This window comes from Lithobates pipiens, unplaced genomic scaffold (genome assembly GCF_037356315.1).
Source record: "Lithobates pipiens isolate NorthernLeopardFrog02 unplaced genomic scaffold, aLitPip1_a1.2 Scaffold_3, whole genome shotgun sequence".
In the NCBI taxonomy this organism is placed as follows: Eukaryota; Metazoa; Chordata; class Amphibia; order Anura; family Ranidae; genus Lithobates; species Lithobates pipiens.
Genome location: NW_027507790.1, coordinates 76604022 through 76625430, shown reverse-complemented (window position 1 = coordinate 76625430; position 21409 = coordinate 76604022).

Genomic DNA, 21409 nt, shown 5'->3' with positions numbered 1-21409 from the left:
AGCAGACTGTAACGCACTCAGGCCTATGTACCGTAGCACCCTATACCAAGTTACCAGTCCTTATAAGAACTTTTGTGGACCAAGCAGGTTGTGTGTTAGTGATTAGCAGACTGTACGTCAGTCCCTATACCAATGAAGGACTGCTGCAGTATAGGGCAGCGGTCAGCAGTAGTGCACGGCAACCCTATGTATTGTGGACCGATAGCGGTCCTTACAGAACAGCAGACTGTACTGCACTCAGGCCTATGTACCGTAGCACCCTATACCAAGTTACCAGTCCTTATAAAAACTTTTGTGGACCAAGCAGGTTGTGTGTTAGTGTTTAGCAGACTGTGCGTCAGTCCCTATACCGCTGAAGGACTGCTGCAGTATAGGGCAGCGGTCAGCAGTAGTGCACGGCAACCCTATGTATTGTGGACCGATAGCGGTCCTTACAGAACAGCAGACTGTAACGCACTCAGGCCTATGTACCGTAGCACCCTATACCAAGTTACCAGTCCTTATAAGAACTTTTGTGGACCAAGCAGGTTGTGTGTTAGTGATTAGCAGACTGTACGTCAGTCCCTATACCAATGAAGGACTGCTGCAGTATAGGGCAGCGGTCAGCAGTAGTGCACGGCAACCCTATGTATTGTGGACCGATAGCGGTCCTTACAGAACAGCAGACTGTACCGCACCCAAGCCTATGTACCGTAGCACCCTAGACAGACCAAGTTACCAGTCCTGATAAAGAGCTTTGTGGAACAAGTGAGTTGTGAATGATTAGCAGACTGCAGCAGAAGGGCAGCAGTCAAGTATAATATTCTTTCTATATTTGGAAGAAAGAATATTATACGTGTACAAGCCTATTACCGTACCACTGATACCAGTCCTGAAAAGAACCTTTGTGGAACTAATAGTAACAGCAAGTCTTTAAAATTATCCTCACTGCCTGACACACTGCTTCCTGCCTGTCCCTATACAAATTGGCAAAAAAGAGTAGGCTGGAACGATTAGCTGGAACAGCTCTTTTGTGGACCTGATAGTAACAGCTAATGATGATGATGATGATGATGATGAAGAAAGACTAATCTGGCTGAGCTGTCCCTAAAATAGCAGCATACAGCGCTCTGTCCCTTTATCTAAACTGACAAAAGAAACTCAGGCTGCTGACCTAACACCTATACCAGTCCTGAAAAGAACTTTTGTGTACCAAATAGCTAGCGTTTTCTCTGTCCCTACTCCACACAGGATCCTTTCCCTACAGTGACAGAAGAAAGAATGTAAAATGGCCACCGGATCGGGTGTATTTATAGGTTAGGGGGAATGTCCAAGTGTCCATGAGCTGTCATGTCTCAATTGGTTGTCCTGTAACACATGATAAACGTGTCACGAAAGGTTAAAGTTCTTGTATACATTAAACACGTAAGTCCGCCGGGGCGAACGACGGAAAAAGGCGTTCGAACCCGCGGACGGCGAAAGTCGGAAATTCGCCGCGAAACGACCGCCGGGCGAACCGTTCGGCCATCACTATTTAAGAACAGCAAAAATTGTCCCAGGGAGCCAAGTTCTCTGTCCACAATGAAAATCAGGTCATCTATGTAGCAATAAAACATTTTAATAGATGACCTGAACATATTATTGACACCCTATATATGGTGGCGTTCCCACCACCTCATAAATAGATTGGCCAGTGATGGTGAGAACTAGGTTCCCATGGCTGCAACTATCAAGAAAGTTTTTTTGGAAATTCAGAGTGCAACCATTTCTTCATTTTATTCGCATTGGATGGTGGTGAGCCAGGGTCTGCACCTGTTATCCATTTGCACCTGAAGATTTGCCTTCTTTGGTTAAGCTCAGGAAACCTGATCGGTGATCCAAGCAGCACCCAGCTCAGCGGGAATGACCCACGCCATTTCAGGGATCGCAATATCCATCCAGGTATCGGGTCGACCGCTGCCTCTTCACCTTGAGAGTTTTGCTACCAGTCAACTCAGTCGGCCCTCAGAAGGGGGTCCAGTGCCTTACAAAATTGCTAGGAGCATCAGGAACCTGAACCAGCTCCTGGGATTATCATTGTGTCATCGCACAGAGGATTGGTGAGAGGGTGCAAACCCAACACCCTTCTTGACACCATACTGACACTGCTTGTTTGGAGCTGCCATTTCTAGTAGTTTACCCTTTTAAATCTCTACCTAACAGAACATTCTAGAGGATTACTGCTCAATGCAAGCTTGTTTAAACCTACTCTTTTAAAAAAGGGCCCCACCATTTGCCAGCAGAAGACAATATTATTCTTCACCTCAGGACCTGCAACATTACAGAACTGAGCTTACTGTACTTGTGTTTTGTTGTGTGTGAGAAGTTGACAAGTCTTCTCTCCTCCCTCTTAGCGCTTGTGTTAGGGGAATATAGATTACTGCCCTTCCTATACCTGAAGTTGCTAAATATTGAAGGTTGTCTTTTCTAATGTATTAGTTATTTGAAGTAAGGTTTAACAGTGTTGTACGTTTCCATATACTTTAAACCGTGCTAATATATTCAACTTGTTTATCACTACCAGGTGTGTGTCTATATTTAGTGATAATCCACAGCCAGGTAAACAGTATTTACCGCATGTGTCCTTAAATGTGTTTGCAGTAATTTGATTTAACATGGTGTGTCAGAGGGGCTGAGGTCATTGTTGGAGTTGAGACAGAGATCAGAGAATCCAAATTCACCTAGCAGCTCCTTCGGGGGTGGTACTACAATAATAAAAATGTCATAAATATATCCCCTATTTTGTAGGCGCTATAACTTTTGCTCAAACCAATCTATATATGCGCTTATTGAGATTTTTTTTTTTTACCAAAAATATGTAAAAGAATACATATTGGCCTAAACTGAGGAGAATTTTTTTTTTTTTGGGGGGGGGGGGGATATTTATTATAGCAAAAAGTAAAAAATATTGTTTTTTTTTAAACTCTTTTTTTGTTTATTGCGCAGAGATGATCAAATATCCACAAAACCAAAGCTCTATTTGTGGAGGGGAGGAATTGATAATAATGTAATTTGGGTACAGTGTTGCATGACCTCGGAATTGTCATTCAAAATGTTACAGTGCTGAAAGCTGAAAATTGGCCTGGGCAGGAAGGGGGTGAAAATGCCCTGTGTTGAAGTGGTTATACATACAATGTACTACACCACCTGTGGGTGAGAGATTTTATTACACATTTATGGGGATATCTATCATAAATCAGTTAAAAATATCCACAACTGATACACTTGAAACACTTAGGATCTGTTTTGTCCATAGAGTGGTACAGAAAAATAGCAGTCCCATAAATCGGATTGCTCATGGGCCCACCGCCATCCAATTTATGCTGGGATTGATAGCCTTTAATGAATACTGTTTTGTCTGTGGTTTCTGCATGTGGCGATAAATACCATCACCAAGATGACCTTCCCATGGCTAGATGAAGGAGCGTACATGCTGCAAATGCGTTCCATGTCCACCACTCCTAGCGTCCAGTGCCGACATCATCTCTGCCTCCCCAGGGATCATAGACCATCCAGGAAGTGCAGGAAGCCACCAGCACCTTCGGATGCACATTTGCGGCCAACTGCAGTGGTGTCTGTTCACCTATGATGAGCAATTTTAACCTATTGATCTTGTAAGTTGCCAATTGTTGCTTTGAACTAAACAACCTATATGCTACATTCAGAATACGCTGCTCTCTTTCTTTCACAATAACACATTGCACTACCTCCGGAGCTGAAGGAACCCCTAGTAAGATGAATGAGATGATACATTTCTAATCACAGGTTTTTTTTTTGGCTTTATACACCCAGCAATGCACTCGCTGAGCCTGGAACGTGAGGGTGCCAACCAACCTTGCAAGGATCTCATATTTAAGTTTCTCATAGTCCTGGGCAGAGTCAGGTTCCAGGACAAGTCTTTTGGGTTTCAGTAGTTAGAAAATGTGAAATCAATCCAGGCCAATGTGCTCTCTTCCATCCTTCTTATGCAACAGTTCTTTAAAAAGTGGTAACACCATAATTCCCGTCTTTCAGGACATCCAAATTCATTTTCTGGGCCTCTATAAGTGGAAAAACCTGGTAGGACAACAGCTTCATATTTTTTTTCACTGCTGTAGCATGTTGCTTGCCACAGTTGCTCAAATGAAAAAATTAAATTAAAGTTTATATTAAATCCTCCATTTTATAGTCCAATTAGAGTGTTGCCCGCATCTGATACAACATGTAGCAGTTCACTCTTTTGGGATCACCTTTTCTAGTGAATGTACACTCAGACTAAGGAGGGTGCAGATATCAGACAACATGTATTTTTCAAACTGACATGCAGGCAGCTTTATTATAAAAGGTTGCTGGTAGTAAAATAAATGAACTAAACAGAAAAAATTCTAGCCAGCAGACATCTAAACATATCAATAAACACAAGGGTATGTGGCACTCACAGTTGTTATTCTAGAAGGAGAAGCAGACTTGCATAATATCAACAAAGAGATAGCCATAAAGGATCCTGCTAATTCATATCCTCGTCTCCTTCACGATCAGGGGTACTAGTGCTCACTTGTCATAGTCTAAATCCAAACAAGATAATATCAAGGGCACTCACAGCATTTTATACTCTTCATTGCAACAGAGTTGAAAAGGCTAAAAAAAAAAAAAAAAAAAAAAAAAAAAAAAAAAATGTAAATCCACATGGCCAACAACTGCTTTCAAAGATCCTTCAGAAAGAAAATGTTTTTAGCCTTTGCAACTTTGTTACAATAAAGAATATGGGATGCTGTGTGAGCCTTTATCTTCTTTGAATTATGATTAAACATATGCAAGATCTCATAAGTTTACAACAACCTAAATCAGGCCATAGACAATACATTTTTTTTTCATACGACCAACGGGCTGAACGAAAACAAATATTTGATTCCCCCATTAACTCATTTAGTGTTGATGGGGGAATCCTTCCCTCAGAGCTATTGTATGCTGACATTCTGAGAGTTTCCCGCAGTCAGAATACATTGGTATTGCCGGTCATATTGGGGGCACTGATTGAAAGTTGTACAGAAGTCGGTCAAGAGTTTTACTTCTGTACAACCGGCCTGCCCATAGATGAATAGAAATGTAGCTGGTCCCTGATTTTTGGATCGTTAGTACGATGCTTTCGACATCCGATTTTGCTTTTATCGTCAGACAAAAGTTGGGTGTGCAGAATATAAATTTTTGTCAGATATGAACTCAACATCCGATTTTCATTTCATTAGTATGATTTTTGTTTGAAAAAAATCCTAAGGGCAAGACTACACATGCTCAGAAACAAAAGAATACATACAAAACTATTCAACACATTACGTCACTTCTGACGTTGTATTCTATCATACGAAAATTTTCATACTGTACGTAACCTCCTGACTTTCGACATGAGACTAGCATGCAACAAAAAACGGATGAACGGTCATCCGAAAATCTAAGGGTATGTACAAGGCTTGAGAGCGAGCTCTGTTACAAGCCTTACCTTATATCTCAGCTGTGGCAATAATTGAAGGCTACTAGAAACAAAACTTAGCCTAGATCAGAACCAAACCTAGGGGACATAACACATAGAAAGCAAACCTGACCTGGATTGGAGCCAAAAGTAAGTGACGCAATACACAGGATATTTTCTACATACCTTAAAGGGGTTGTAAACCCTCACCATTTTTCGCCGTAATGCATTCTATGCATTAAGGTGAAAAACATTTTTTAAAGCAGCAGCACCCCCAAGCCCTCCTTATACTTACCTGAGCGCCGAAATTTGCGCAATGGGAATGAGCGCACCAGCTCTGGCCGGTGTCTCGTGTCCTGATTGGATAGATTGATAGCAGCACAGCCATTGGCTCCTGCTGCTGTCAATTAAATTCAATGACACAGGCACTGGGAGAGGGGCCGGGTCAGCTGAACTCGGGAGCGTGCCCGCAAAGGTAACCCCCTCGGGAGAGCACTAATCCTAGGGAGTTATCTGATGGGGGGAGGAGCCGCGAGAGCTGCCGGGGGAACCCAGAAGATGAGGTTTGGGGCCACTCTGTGCAAAACGAGCTGCACAGTGGAGGTAAGTATGATATGTTTATTTAAAAAAAAAATGGAGTAATATACCTCCCCTCAATGCTCTCTACCTATGCAATGTCACTGAAAGACACAAAAGCCCAGAAGTTTGTAAGATTTTAAATTCATTTTGAAGGTACATTTTACCTTTATTTTTATAACCTAGCAATGCAGTGTATGTGATCAGTTTTCAAAATAATAAATAATATGTTAAAAATGTACCGTAAATGTATTAACATTACTGTATATGCTGTTGCATTATTACTCAAAAAATGAATACAACACATCCAGAAATGATTCTGGAATGTCCAGAAGACCACCAGGGCTCCATGCTTCATGGCTGCTGCAAGACATGCAAACATTGTGCTTTAAGTTATGCTTTCTGCACAGCCTTCACAATGAATTACATTCATATTCTGCACATAGCCATTTGTTATAATGCATATCACTAGCAGAAAGCAGCAGATGACAGATTAAATGGAAAGGTTATAATAGCAGGCTTGGTACCATAAATCTGTCGAATAGCAAAGACACTTTTGTTCCCCCACATTGATTTATACACACAATGGTACAGTGCATGGCTAATTTTCCTGACACAGATTATGAGCTCACCTTGCCTAGATTTCTGTTGGGGATGATTTAACCCTTTGCTGCGGAAATAGAGAAAAATTTAAAATATAAAAGTTTACACAAATTAAAAGTGTTCTGTATGAATGTATTGCCCATAGCATCATTTGAGATTTTGTAGAAAACATAAATATAAAAGCAAACATCTGATAGACTGTAATAAGTAATGTTGTAGATTTATCCCTGATTTTAATCCCTGTGGGCATTATTTGCCCAAGCAAAATCTCATATGTGGATACTGTATTTGATAAAAACCTACACTATAACGAAAAACACCCCAAGCACAGGCTGAGGTGAGGGACACAGACATTAAAGGACAATGTTGATGGAAAGATATCCTTAAGAGAAGGCTGAGGGCGACCTCTGAGAGCTTTGTTTGTGTATGAGTTATTTCAATCCATTTATTGGTTTTTGTTGCGCAATTGTAGGCGTCCTCACCCTATTTTGGTTAAAATTTTCCATCAACCTGGTCTCTATGTGTCCTCTGTGGTCGCACGGTGCCTCCCCTCTGCAGTGGCTTGACAGGAATGGTGGTCTCTTTGGTGTCTGATTGGTTTAATTACTAATGGTGGTCCACAATTCCTGAAGAAGCCAATCTTGGTGAAACATGTTGGGACAACACTCTACTTCTTGACCATCTATTCAACAAAGTCTTTCTGACCATTAAATGGAGATGTGTAAATATGTTTTATTGGTCTGATTTTATCTTTGTATAAATAAACTTTTTATGTACATGGATTGAAAACTGGCTACAAGGGCGAGTCCAGAGGGTGGTAATAAATGGGGAGTACTCAGAATGGTCAGGAGTGGGTCCCCTAGGGTTCTGTGCTGGGACCAATCCTGTTTGAGTTGTTCATAAATGACCTGGAGGTTTAATATATGACCTGGAGAATTATATATTCTCCTTCACTGCCATGTCTGCGGGTTACAGGAAAGAGGCTGGTGTAGACGAGCATACCCATGTCTCTCATTATGTTTACACCAGCCCACGAGAAAATGGCCGCAGTTGTGGCCATAGCGAACTCCGGAAAAATGGCCGCCAATTATCGACATTATTTATACGTTCGTCCTTACCCCAGTTGTTATTCCCTGATGAAGTCACATGACAATACGCGTAGGAACACAATTGGCCAGTGAGGACACCGGAAGTGACGTCCGGAAGCACGAACGTGGCGCGCGTTCGTTTAGTTGTGCTTATTTTTATCTGTTTTAAATGTGAGTACCTATACCTTCGTTTTATATCCAATAAACTGTGAATACGTACTTCACCATAAGGCGAGGAAGAAAGCCGGGATCCTCCGCTAGCAAAAGAGCTACAAGAAGATAGCGGAGGAGTCCGGCGAGAAGACCCCCGAAGACGGACGACCCCCCGGGCTGTGCAATAAAATATTTTAACCCTGTGTTGTGTGTTTTTTTTGTACTTTTTTTTCACAGGTGAATGGGTAGGGGTACATTGTACCCCATACTCATTCACATAGGGTGGGGGGCCGGTATCCGGGGCCCCCTTATCAAAGGGGGCTCCCGGATTCCGATAAGCCCCCCGCCCGCAGACCCCGACAACCAACGGCCAGGGTTGTCGGGAAGAGGCCCTTGTCCTCATCAACATGGGGACAAGGTGCTTTGGGGTGGGGGGGCCGCCCGCCCCCCCTCCCCAAGGCACCCCCCCATGTTGAGGGCACGCGGCCTGGTACGGCTCGGAGGGGGAGTGCTCGCTCGTCCCCCCCTTTCCTGGCCGGCCGGGTAGCGTGCTCGGATAAGGGTCTGGTGTGGATCTGGGGGGACCCCAACGCCGTTTTTTCGGCGTAGGGGGTTCCCCTTGGAATCCATACCAGACCTAAGGGCCTGGTATGCTCTCGGAGGGGGGAACCCACGCCATTTTTTTTTTAGATTACATAAGGGGCGTGGTTTATGAGAAGTGGGAGGGGCCAAATGATGGGCGGGGTCATGATGGGCGGGGTCTGGCGCCCCCCCCATCCAAAAACTTCACCAGCCGCCACTGCATTGAAGGCTTCATGGAACTACAAATGGTATTAAGGACTCATGAAGACAGACAGTGGGGTTTCTTTACTAAAGCTGAACAGTGCAAATTCAGCCTTACATCTGCATAAAAACCAATCAGCTTCCAGGTTTTATTGGCAATGCTTAATTGAACAAGATTAGGTTAGAAGCTGGTTGGATTCTATGCAAAAGTGAGCCTGATTTTGCACTCTTCAGATTTAGTAAAAATAAGTATTGTTTCCTATTAGACATAGATTTGAAACACATGCAAAACACAAGCCAGCGTATTCCCGTTAAAGAATACATGAACGCTTAGCTTGTAAAACAACCCATTCAGTTTAAAATAGATATGAAAATATACTAATATAATTTTTTCCTTTTTTTATAAGTCATCACATCTTTGTTCTCAGCTGCTTAACCATTTCCCACCCGGCCAATGCACATATACGGCCGAGTGGGAGCTGTCTACTTCTGATAGGACGTTCAGGAACGTCCTTCAGAAGGAGCGGGATCGTGCGCGTGCCCGCGCAGCGGCGCGATCCCGCTGTGCTCGTGTCACCCGGACATGGCGCATCTCAGATCGGCAGGAGGGCTCTGTGATTGGCCCTCCTGATCACATGACGGCCGTGTCCAATCACAGCCGTCATGTGATGTAAACAAACAGCCGGTTGCTAGGCAATCGGCTCCTCCTCTCCTCACACAGAAGTCATCGCTGAGGAGAGGAGAGCAGATCGCTGCAGCCGGCTGATGATCAGTGAGTATGAGCTGTTTTTTACAGCTTTTTACTCACTGATCACCAGCATAGTGTAAACACACAACACACCACACAGTATAAACACAATGTCCCCACATATGTCCCCAAAACACACATGTCCCCAAAACATACATGTCCCCAAATAATAAAAACACATGTCCCTAATAATAAAAACATGTCCCCCACATATGTCCCACTAAAATCACATGTCCCAATGATTATCTGCACACATATGTACGTGATCACCTGCACACATATGTACATGATCATTTGCGTACATATGTACGTGATCACACAAACCAATTATTATACACTTAACGGAATTTTTTTTACCAAAAACATGTAGTAGAATACATTTTGGCTTAAATTTATGATAAAATTAGATTTTATTGGATTTCTTTTAAAATAGAAAAAAGAAAATATTGTTTTTTTTCCAAATTTCCGCTTAGATTGCAAAAAATTAAAAACGGAGTCGAGAATAAATACCACCAAAATAAAGCTCTATTTGTGTGAACAAAATTATACAAATTTCATTTGGGTACAGTGTAGCATGACCACGCAATTGTTACTGAAAGCGCTAGAGCGATGAAAGCTGAAAATTGGAAATTGGGCTGGGAAGGAAGGGGGCGAAAGTGCCCTGTATTGAAGTGGTTAAGGAGTTTAGAGAGCTTAGGATGGAGAAGCAGCAGTACAATGATCTTCTCAGTAGTGCGGGGGGGGGGGGGGGGGGGGGTTGACAGCAGAAGTCTGATAATTGGAGGACTTGCAGGCTGTTCTCTCTGCACAGCCAGAAAACTGACCATGCTGGGATGTGTTTACTTCTGTGCCTAGCATGGTCAGTTAAAAATATGAAAGCAGAGGGACTGGCAGGATCACCAGATATTTCACACAAAGGAAACAATACAAATATAACAGGATCATTTTAATACAAGAGCATTGTACAACAGGTACATATCAGGAATATGAAATGTTGGGGTAACATTCTTTAACCTCAATAGGAAGTTTAGATGACAGCTCATAGGCTGCATTACTTAGCATTGCAATGCCTTTCTTCAAACACAACCTACTGAGGTGTGTTTGAACTGAAGACAAAGCAGGTCAAACACAATCTTTTCTGGTTAAACACAGTTTTTTCTATGCAAATGCATGTGTTTGAACAACACTGAATTCCATTGAAAAGGGATGTGTTTTATAAGTATATGAGCCTTAACTCTTACGGGACAAACTTCACTGACACCTATATTGGAAAAATGAACACAATCTGGATCAAATCTTTTTTTTTCTTATCACTTGCTTGGTAAAACCCCTATTTGGCAAAACCCCTCTGGCAGTTCTTGCAAATTACATCCAGGGCCGTCTTTAATATTGATTGGGCCCTGGGCGAAAATTTTCTTTGGGCCCCCCTCCCCCTATGCAATTTCACTTTCCACCTTCTCTGAGACATACAATAAATAGCAGCTAGACTTAAAATCAGTTTACTGTATCAGATCAGGCAGCGATTGCGATTAGTTGCCAGAGATTACAGCATATTATTACTGCTTACTGACTGGTTGCTAGAGGTTACTAGAGATTACTGTTCACTGGTTGCTATAGGTTACAGCACATCATCTCCGTACTGCAGGGGGGCATGACATACATATGAATGCTGCCTTATTTACATATCAATGCCGTTAGCCTCAGCTAATTACATATGCGTGTCACTGCTATTTACATATGAATGCCGGTTATTCACATGTAAACACAGGGTCTGCGGGTGAGTCATCTGTACACAACACTAGCTCAGAGCTGGACAGCAGCTATCAGGACACAGCACAGGACTAAAACCTCAAGGGAATGTAAACTGGGATAGTTGGCAAGTAGGAGGCAGCTGTTTTGGGCCCCACAACAATGACAGGGCCCAGGGCAGCTGCCCTCTTTGCCCTGCCTTAAAGACGGCCCTGATTACATCTGTAAAAATAGTGTGTTCTAAATAAAACATATTGTTTATATAATTTTAAGGGGAAATATGCGGGTAAGGTATATATTTTCTTCATTTAGTATTGTTGGGATCAAAAATATTTTTTTTTTATATATTGCATATTAATATTTTGCACTGTCATATGTAGCTAGCTCTCATTTTGTTTTTCATTATTTCCGGGCCTGTCTTATAGTTGCATAGTTAGTAAGGTTGAATAAAGACACCAGTCCATCCTGAGTGAGTGTCTACAATTGTCCCTATCCCTGTACATTGCACACTCACATTGGTCCCTACCCTACAATCCAAGGTCCCCATTCATATACTAGGGCCAATTTTTGGACAGAAGCCAATTAACCTACCTGCATGTCTTTGGAGTGTGGGAGGAAACTGGAGTACCCAGAGGAAACCCATGCAGGCACAGTGAGAACATGCAAACTCCAGGCATGTAGTGTCATGGTTGGGATACGAACCAGCAACCCTTTTAACTGCTAGGCTAGAGTGCTAACCACTAGACCACTATGCCACCCTTATCTGCAATGTTGAAAAAATCCCTTCATTTACAGAGCTCAAGCTGCAGTTTACTTACAAAACTGAATGAGCTCTGGCTCACACTGATGATGTGTGGTAAATGCAGCGAGTCCTGTGTGTTTCCTGCACCGCATCGCAACTGTCTTCTGCTGTGGGTATCAATTAAAAGGTAACACCACAAAAGCAGGTTTGCCTGAACCGGGTTGGTTCGGGTATAAACAAGTGCAGCTAAAAAAAAGGTACCTTTTGACGTGATGCGATTTGAGCCATCAAAAACGAATGGGCTCAAATGCGGTGCGATTCCTGTGCTATTTACATGCGGTTCCCAGTGTGAACCTAGGAGTCAGAATAGAAGTTTACCCATCTCTCTCCATGTCTTCAGAGGGCTCTTTATGATAATTCAATCAGAGCCAGAGTGTCTGAAAGGAAAGAGTCTTGATTGATCTGTCTTTAGAAAAACCCACAGTGCTCTAGGAACCCTGGGTCATGGGCACTTCCGATACTGAATGGACAGACATATTGATTTCAAACAAAAAAAATCTATTTGACAGCTTGCCCTGGATGTGAGTTGTGCTCTGACATGGTGGAGTTGGCCACATGCAATGACCTCAGTAAAGATCAGATCATAACAACATTATGGGAATTCCAGCTAACTTGAGCGGTTATGGCGTAGGCTTCTATAAAGATTATTTGTTCTGCAGCCAGAACAATGCTTTTTGGTAGTGATGACCAAGCAGGTAATTTAGCTTAAGCCATGGCAGGCTGATCCAGCCTTGAAGCAATTAGAAAAACAGCCCTCTTTTGAAACAAACTGCACACTTCAATTGCCAAAGCAACAGGGGGCAAATTGAGATTCATTGCACAAGACCGATTTCTTCCCAGACAAAAGATACCACCGTTTAAGCGTTCATCCCAAGACAGAGATAAAGAGGCAAAGAATATTCTGGAGGAATATACAGATACCAGGAAGTCGATGTAATGAGGGTTTTCCTGCCTTCATTTGCAGGATAGGGGGCAGTCTGGGTTTCAGTAAGACTTTGAGCATACCATTCAAGATCCAATGGGTTCTTAAACCATTTTGGAGGGTCACACTTGAACCTTTAACAGATCTCCAGAGATAACGTTTATTCTCACTAAAATAAAGTATAACATGTGTTTGATGCTGTGCTGCTACTATATATTGCAATGCTAGCATTCATACAAATAAATTATATTAACTGTGCCGTGGATATTAAATGGTAAAATACATACAAATAAACCATCACATAAATAAGTGTACCATGAATCTTAATGCCTACAATTAATAAAAGTAAAGCAACAACCCATACAATATAAGAATTGTTCTTGCCAAACCAATTTATTAACCTTCTATGAGGAGGTGAGTTGCCATCTAGCTAAAGGAAGGTTCGTAGACATGGCGTATCTGTATTTTGCAAAAGCATTTGACACAGTCCCCTATAAACGTTTACTGTGCAAAATAAGGTTTGTTGGCAGGGACCATAGGGTAAGTACATCGATTGAAATCTGGCAACAAGGATGAGTTCAGAGGGTGGTGATAAATGGAGAATACTCAGAATGGTCAGGGGTGAGTAGAGTGGTCCCCCAGGGTTCTGTTCTGAGACCGATCCTGTTTAATTTGTTCATAAACGACCTGGAGGATGATACTAAGCTAAACAGGGCAATAACTTCTCTGCAGGATGTGGAAACCTTGCAAGAAGATTTGAACAAGTTAATGGGGTGGGCAACTACATGGCAAATGAGGTTTAATGTAGAAAAATTTATAATAATGCAATTGGGTGGCAAAAATAAGAATGCAATCTATTGCACTGATCATTCACCAGGGATGGTTGATTACATGCCTTCACCTATTTATGTCAGTGTGAGTTGTCTATTATACTGCTTTTAATAAATGATGTGTGTTTATGTCCACATTTTGAGGCTATATCTGCTAATGGACCCCAGCTTGCTCACATCCTGGTGGAGCTTTCCTGAGGGTGGCGACCTAGCACTAACATGCTAAAAAACGAATTTCCAAGATCAGGAGCTCTGGTGAACACTGGTTAGTACTTAGGCCCTGCACCTTGTGATCTGCCAGGATGACAAGCTTGTTCGCTCATCCAGCTGCTCAGTGAGAGCCTCTCTATTGCTATAGTTACTGGTCTCCAAGCCTGACCCTGACAGTGACACCAATTGGGATCTGGTGCTCAAAACATTTTTGCAATTTGGATGGATGGTGAATCTAGAAAAGAGTCACATCAGCCTCACCCAAGATCTGATGTTTTTGGAGGCCTGGCTAGATACTTTTCAGAACATCATCTCAATTCCCTGGTACAAAATACAGGGGGTCATTTTTTTTCCCCAAGCCCTACAAGTGACATCCTTCTCAGCCTGAGGATGATTGGAAGGACACTGGCCACAAGTCCCATGGAGTCCAATGGAGAATGCATGATTTCCAAATGAGATTTCTCAAACAGTGGTGGACAGAGGGTCTCCAGCAGATGATTTGAATCTTCTCCACAAGGGGATAGAGATTGTGGTGGTGACTAGAGGAGGAAAACCTGTTGAATTGTCATAAAATAATTCCCCTCTCCTGGACTATGGTGATAAAAGACGAGTTAAAAAGGCTGGGCAACATGCTGTTCTCTGGAATCAGCACAAAAGTCTGGCATTTTTTTACTTAGATCACTGTCTCTGCACAGAACAATCTGTAATTGTAAGAATAGGCAACACCAAGGCAGTTATCTATTCTAAAGAGGCAAAGAGCAATACGCAGTCACTCTTGGAGGAAGTCTCCTCTGTGATGAAGATGCACAAGCAAATCTCCACAGAATATTACCTGTAAATGTTCTAGTGGTCCAGAATGTGCAGGTGGATTATTTGTTACCATCCCATCTAGACAACAACAAATACTGCCTGCTCCAGGATATTTTCAAGAACATGGGCATGGGAGGATCACATCGAAATTAGACTTTTTCACTTGTCCAGCAAATAAAAACTGCAGAAATTCTAAACAGGCTTCCATGTTCCAAGGCAGTAGGGTTGGATGTAGTGGGGCTTCCAGTCAGCCTATTCTTTACCTAGAGTACCACAAATTTTTAAGATTCCTAAAGAGACTCTTGAAGAGTCTGGATTCAAGTGGTAAAGCCATTTTAGCCCAAACAGCCATGGTTTCCACTTTTGCTGCTACCTAATATCTGAGATTGTCTTCTGCAGATTTAACCATTCATCCAGTTACTTTGCAGTTGTGTCCAATGGCCTAGTTGTGGAGAAGTAAAGACTAGTTTCCATAGATTATTCACCTAGAGTGGTTGAAACATTGATGAAATAAAGACAACCCCCTATCAGCATCACATATTATCAAGTATAGTGTGTATTTCAATAGTTTGCCATCTCTATGGTTTTACATCCATGGAGCCACATGTCCACTGTGTGCTAGATTTCCTGTAAAAGGGAATAATTACATGTCTGCACTGTCAGTATTTACTAAGCCTCAGTGAGCATCTTATGAGCTGATAGTGCAGTTCTTCATGCCAGTTACACACAAGATTGCCCAGAAAACTATGATTTCCCAAAGGGAATACGCCACTAATTCAGGACTTTTTGGCCTCAGATGAGTTCAGTGAAGATCTTTCCAGCATGATCTTGCTTCTTTTTCTGAATATAGAATTCTTGGTGAGGAGTTTCAGAGTTTGTAGCACTAGCGGCAAAGAAAATAATGATATTTTTTCCAAACAGACTCTTGTTCTAATTAAGGGGTTTACACCTAAAGTTTCTTTGTCATTACATCAAGAAATTAATAAATAGTTTTGCCAACCTTGCGTGGCCTAGACAGCCAGCATGTCAGTAAGCTTGATGTGTGTTCAGACCCTGCCAGAGTCACTGCAATGGCTGCTTTCCAAGGTATGGACCATCTATTCATAATTCCTTCAGTCAAGAACAAAAAGAAGCCGGCCTTGAACAGAATAATTGCATCTTGGGTAGTCAAAATCTTTGACATACAGTGTAAAGGGCAAGGCTCTTCCTGGGGGAGTCACAGCACACTCAACCAGAAGCATGTCAACACCCTGGGCAGCAGCCTCCCAAGAATTTTCTGAGACAATCTGTAAGGCAACTACGTGATCTTCTATCAACATGTTTATGTCATGTTACTGTGTTGAACCTGCTGCACTAACCACTGTTAATTTTGGTTATAAAAGCATCTCTTTAGCTTACAGTGATTAAAAAAAGTGATTTTTAAGGTAATTAATAAAAAACAACAACAAACATGTTATACTCACCTGCTGTGCAATGGCTTTACACAGAGCAGCGCCGATCTCCACTTGCTATGTGGGCACTCATTCAGGCTCGCCCCCGAGATTGATGGCGGTGATCAGTGGCTTTACCTTAGGAGGCGGATGCTGCTCCTCGTTCCAGCTTGCCAAGGGAAGAGTCAACCGAGGCCGTTGCTTCTCCTTCTGGCCAAACAGGAAGAGTCCAAAGTCTCAGGGCCCCCTTCTCGATTGGCTGGGAGGAGAAGCAGGAAAACATTAGTGAATATTAATTTGCTAATGTCACACAACTGGGTGGGCTCAGGGCGCAGTGCTCTGCGTCCCAAGCCCACCCTTATTTGAAGCCAATTAGAGCCTCAGGCTCTAATCATGTGCTAAAAAAAGACAAAAAAAAACACATTGAAATCCTGCATTAGGGGCCAGGCGCATGTATTCGGGGGTTTCACCCCTAATGGAGTGGCCGCCACTATAAGTGTTCCTAAAAATGCTCATAGTAAGCAAATTTCCACCATAACCAGATCAAACTCAAATTACTCTTATTCAGTATGGCAGCAAAAAACAATGATGGTATGTAAAGTTTAGTGATTGAGAGCAATTATTTAAGAAACAATAAATATGGTAAATAAGAAAAATGAATACATTCTGGGATTTTTTTTTTTTTTTTTTTTTATATTTGCTCTTTTCACTTTGCTTTTTCCAATAAATATGCTACCCTCATGTGTCTCTGGGTAAAGATGTTTATGGCTGCATAAAATGAGAGTTATTAAATATTCTCCTGTTCAGGAGATGATACATTGATTGTGATGCTGCTGACACTTAATCTAAATTGCCTCAAAGGTTAATAAATGACTTGGTCAAAAAGATTACACAACATTTATGTAATTGAAGCACCCTGTACAAATGACTCACTTCTACAATTCATTAGAGAGCTTGTTCAGTAATTGCCAAACCATTATTAGCATGCATAGTATATTTTAAATATTGCAAAAAGCCTTAGATGTTTTGATTCAAGGGCAGTTACTGAATATAAGATAACTTATGTGAACAGTATTACATTCATACAGTTTTAAACTGCCTGAAAGGCTGATCACTGGACTGTATGCATAGTGTGCTAACCAGAAAATATCTTGTTGCCCTAAGCAACCAAACATAATCGATTACGTTTTAACTGTGGACTGCAGAAATGGCATTTGGAGGGTAATTCTGAGCTATAGGCTCACCTTTCAAACATAAGCTCTGCTATTGCTGGACAAACAGAGTGATTTTTCTTCTACCTGTAGTAACCTGTAACAGTAGGGTGTATGAAATGTAGACGTTCTACTGGATTTACCAAGTCAGGGCTAGCCAGTAGCCACACTCTTCAACAAGGGAACCTTCCTAAAGCAGCAATGTATGAAGGATTTGTTCTTCGGCCTCATTCACATGGGTGTAATGATCCATAGGCTCATGCAAGGTGCCATCTTCGGATGCACAGGTGTTCCATACAGGGGCGTGCAGGCTGCCTGTTAAGATCAATGATAAGCAGCCGACTGCGCTGACCTGCGTAGATCACCAAGCACACCCTGGAGTGTACATCTACTGAGATCTTGTGCACAGATAAGAACTCAGTCTGTCCTGACTCCTGATCAATGAATTGGACCCGCATGGATGTACATAGTTACATAGTAGGTGAGGTTGAAAAAAAACACAAGTCCATCAAGTCCAACCCATGTGTGTGTTTATATGTCAGTATTACATTGTATATCCCTGTATGTTGAGGTCGTTCAGGTGCTTATCTAATAGTTTCTTGAAATTATCAATGCCCCTCGCTGAGACCACCGCCTGTGGAAGAGAATTCCACATCCAGGTTAAACCTCTTTTCTTCTAATTTTAATGGGAGGCCACGAGTCTTGTTAAACTCCCTTCTGTGAAAAAGTTTTATCCCTATTGTGGGGTCACTCACCAGTATGGTATTTGAAATCATATCCCCTCTCAAGCGTCTCTTCTCCAGAGAGAATAAGTCCAGTGCTCGCAACCTTTCCTCATATCTAATATCCTCCAGACCCTTTACTAGCTTTGTTGCCCTTCTCTGTACTAGCTCCATTTCCAGTACATTCCTTCTGAGGACCGGTGCCCAGAACTGGACAGCATACTCTAGGTGCGGCCGGACCAGAGTCTTGTAGAGCAGGAGAATTATCATTTTATCTCTGTACATTTTGGGGAGATCTGTGCAGGTCCATGTAGTGGGCTGTCTGCTGGAAGGTCCTAGTTTGAAGACCCCTGTGCTAGACCATTATTAAGCCTCCAGAATTAGGAGTGTGGCATCTACCCAACTTCTCTCTGCTGGTGGACACAAGAACCTACATCTACCTACATCTATAGTTATATCCATATCTATATATATATATATATCTATATACATATATAGATATGTGTTTTGAGGCCAAATCATTTAGACATACACACATGACCCACACAAACACCACCCCATGTAAAAAATAAATTAAAAATAATCTTAATTTGCAAATAAGGAGCATCTCTTCCTCAGAGAACAGTGAGTGGGGCATGGTGGTGGGAAGAAATAAGTAGAAGTACAAGCAACTTCCTGGAGGGGCATGATGTCATTCCTGCGTGCTGGCCACCGCTTCTGTGTACTAGATATGTGCCACGGGTACATACCTCCGCGCACACAGCAGTTGCACATCTCACATACACAGCGGTCGCGCATCTAAATGCATTTGGCGCACCTAGCTGCACAAACACAATTTTTATGGAAATTAATAGTAAAGAAGATGCAGATTTCCAGGATGGACTAACAAATGTTTATAGTGAAAGGCAACTGGTGTTTTCTATCAAACAAGGTCTAAATGGGCCATTTACATGCATCACATTTGAACTTAGGAATGTGTCTTTGCAGAGTCAAACTAAATGAAATCCTTTTCTTATTTTTTCTTGGGGATAGAGTGCAGAGTGATTAGAAGTCTTTGTCTGTTTTTGGTCATGTCTGCATCCCTGATAGGGTGAAGACACCTCCCAAATTTTGCCAGTTTCTCCTTCAAATTTATTCACTTCCTGTCACATAGCCAAACGGGAAGTGGGGATAAAACTCTACCAATGTCTTTCCTTGGGGACACACAGGCCAATCTAAATAGTTTCCCCATTAGGTAAATTGTACTCTAGCATTTTGCTGTGTACACCCCAAATTATAAGGTATCTTGGACTTTGGGATTTAAAATCCACTTTGCACTACAATTGCACTTGGAAGTGCAGTTGCTGGAGATCCGAGGGGGACATGCAAGAAAAATAAAAAAACAGCATCTTTGTTTCTACATGATTGGATGATAAAATCACTAGTGCTTCTTTAGATTTACAGCAGGTACACTTGTATTGCAGAGTGGATTTGCCTTTAATAAACCCCAAATACCTAATCATTTGGGGTGTACACAACAAAGTGCTAGAGTGCAATGTGCCTAATGGAGACACTAGTTAGATATATCTGTGTGTCCTCAAGGAAAGACATTTGTAGGGTTTTAACCTCACTTCCTGTTTGGGTATGTGACAGGAAGTGAAGCCAATTTTCAGAAAAGGCACACAAAGCCCAACCTAAAAAAGATAAGCAGGGGTTCTAACACTCACTTGGTTTCCCTCAAATGCCCATAATTAGAATAGGATTGTCTTGAGCTAGATTTTAGCTCAGTGCTCTTAATCAGTAGTTCTCAACCCTGTCCTCAAGTACCCCCGATGTTTGCAGGTTTTCCTTAATCTTGCACAGGTGCTTTATATCACAGTCGATGGCTTGGTATTTTGGACAGCTTTTTTAGCTAAGATCATTTTTGCAAAACGTATCCTGTCGGGGGTATTTGAGGACTGAGTTTGAGAACCACTGAGCTAAAATGGAAAATTGAATATTTACTTCTCTATAATTTTCCTTTCCTGGTGCCTATCCATGGCAGCATACGCACAATCCAAGCATATGCTACCATGAGGGCACCAGGAAAGTTGCTTTTAGATAAATCACACCTTTTTTTGTTTTGCCATGCAATAAGCCTATTTAAGCTGTAGCTGGGTAATCTGTTGCATAAAAAGTGTTGGGGGGGGGGGGGGGGAGTGTACAATGCATTATTAACAAAACATTAAGATTTGTTACAAATTTTATTGGTCAACAAAACAGGATTTGAAAAAGAGCAAGGAAAGCAAAGAAAAAAAAAACACACGTATGTTAATTTGAGACACTAACAGAATATGGTTTTGAAGTTTGACCATTTTGCAGAGGAAATTAACAGGAATTAAAAGGACTGCACCCACAAATGGACAGTCTCTTAAGGATTTAAACATTTAGTAGTAACAGCTTGAGGAAGTTTTTGCAAAATAATGCAGCACAGACAATTAACTCAAAGTGAAACTAACGACCTACAAACAACACAAATTGACAAGATCAAAAATATTTCAGTGATAAATATCCTCCCCCAAAAAAATAAAACATATTTGCTGTAAAACACATCAGTTTTGCAAAGACATAACAAACAAAATTCAAAGAGAAAATACATGTGTTACAAACTCTATATAAAAAAAAAAAAAAAACACACACGCCTCATTTCAGGTCAAGGTATAGAATGCTATCTGCAAGCTTTATATAACATAGATTTGTGTGCTAATGAGGCAATTGAAAACACATGCACAGTCCATGAAATACACAAAATGCAAGTTCACCCAATGTAGAGAGAACTTCAAAGTGGATACACCTGTTAAGGATGTCCTTAAATTACTAACCCAAAAAACACACTCTCTGAGCTTGCCCAGAAAACACAAAAAGCACCACAAAAAAAACAAAAACAAAAAAAAAAACAAAGTCCCTGAGCATGCCCAGACCAACACAAATGCATTTCACACACCAAAAGCCACAGCAAAAAAACAAAGTCCCTGAGCATGCCCAGACCAACACAAATGCATTTCACACACCAAAAGCCACAGCAAAAAAAACAAAGTCCCTGAGCATGCCCAGAACAGTCAAATGCAGCTAACACACAATATGCCACCACCCTGTCCAAAATTAGGCACATCATCCGGCATGCTACAAAATTACAGATGGGATATACACCCCCCGTTCCAGGGGGGCAAACAAAGTTTTGCGAGGCCCCACTTGGCTGGCTTATATTCTAGTTATTGGCCTTAAAATTGGTATGGGGGCCCAGGTTCCATACTGAGGGGGAAAATATCAATGTCACCAATTTGGACAAC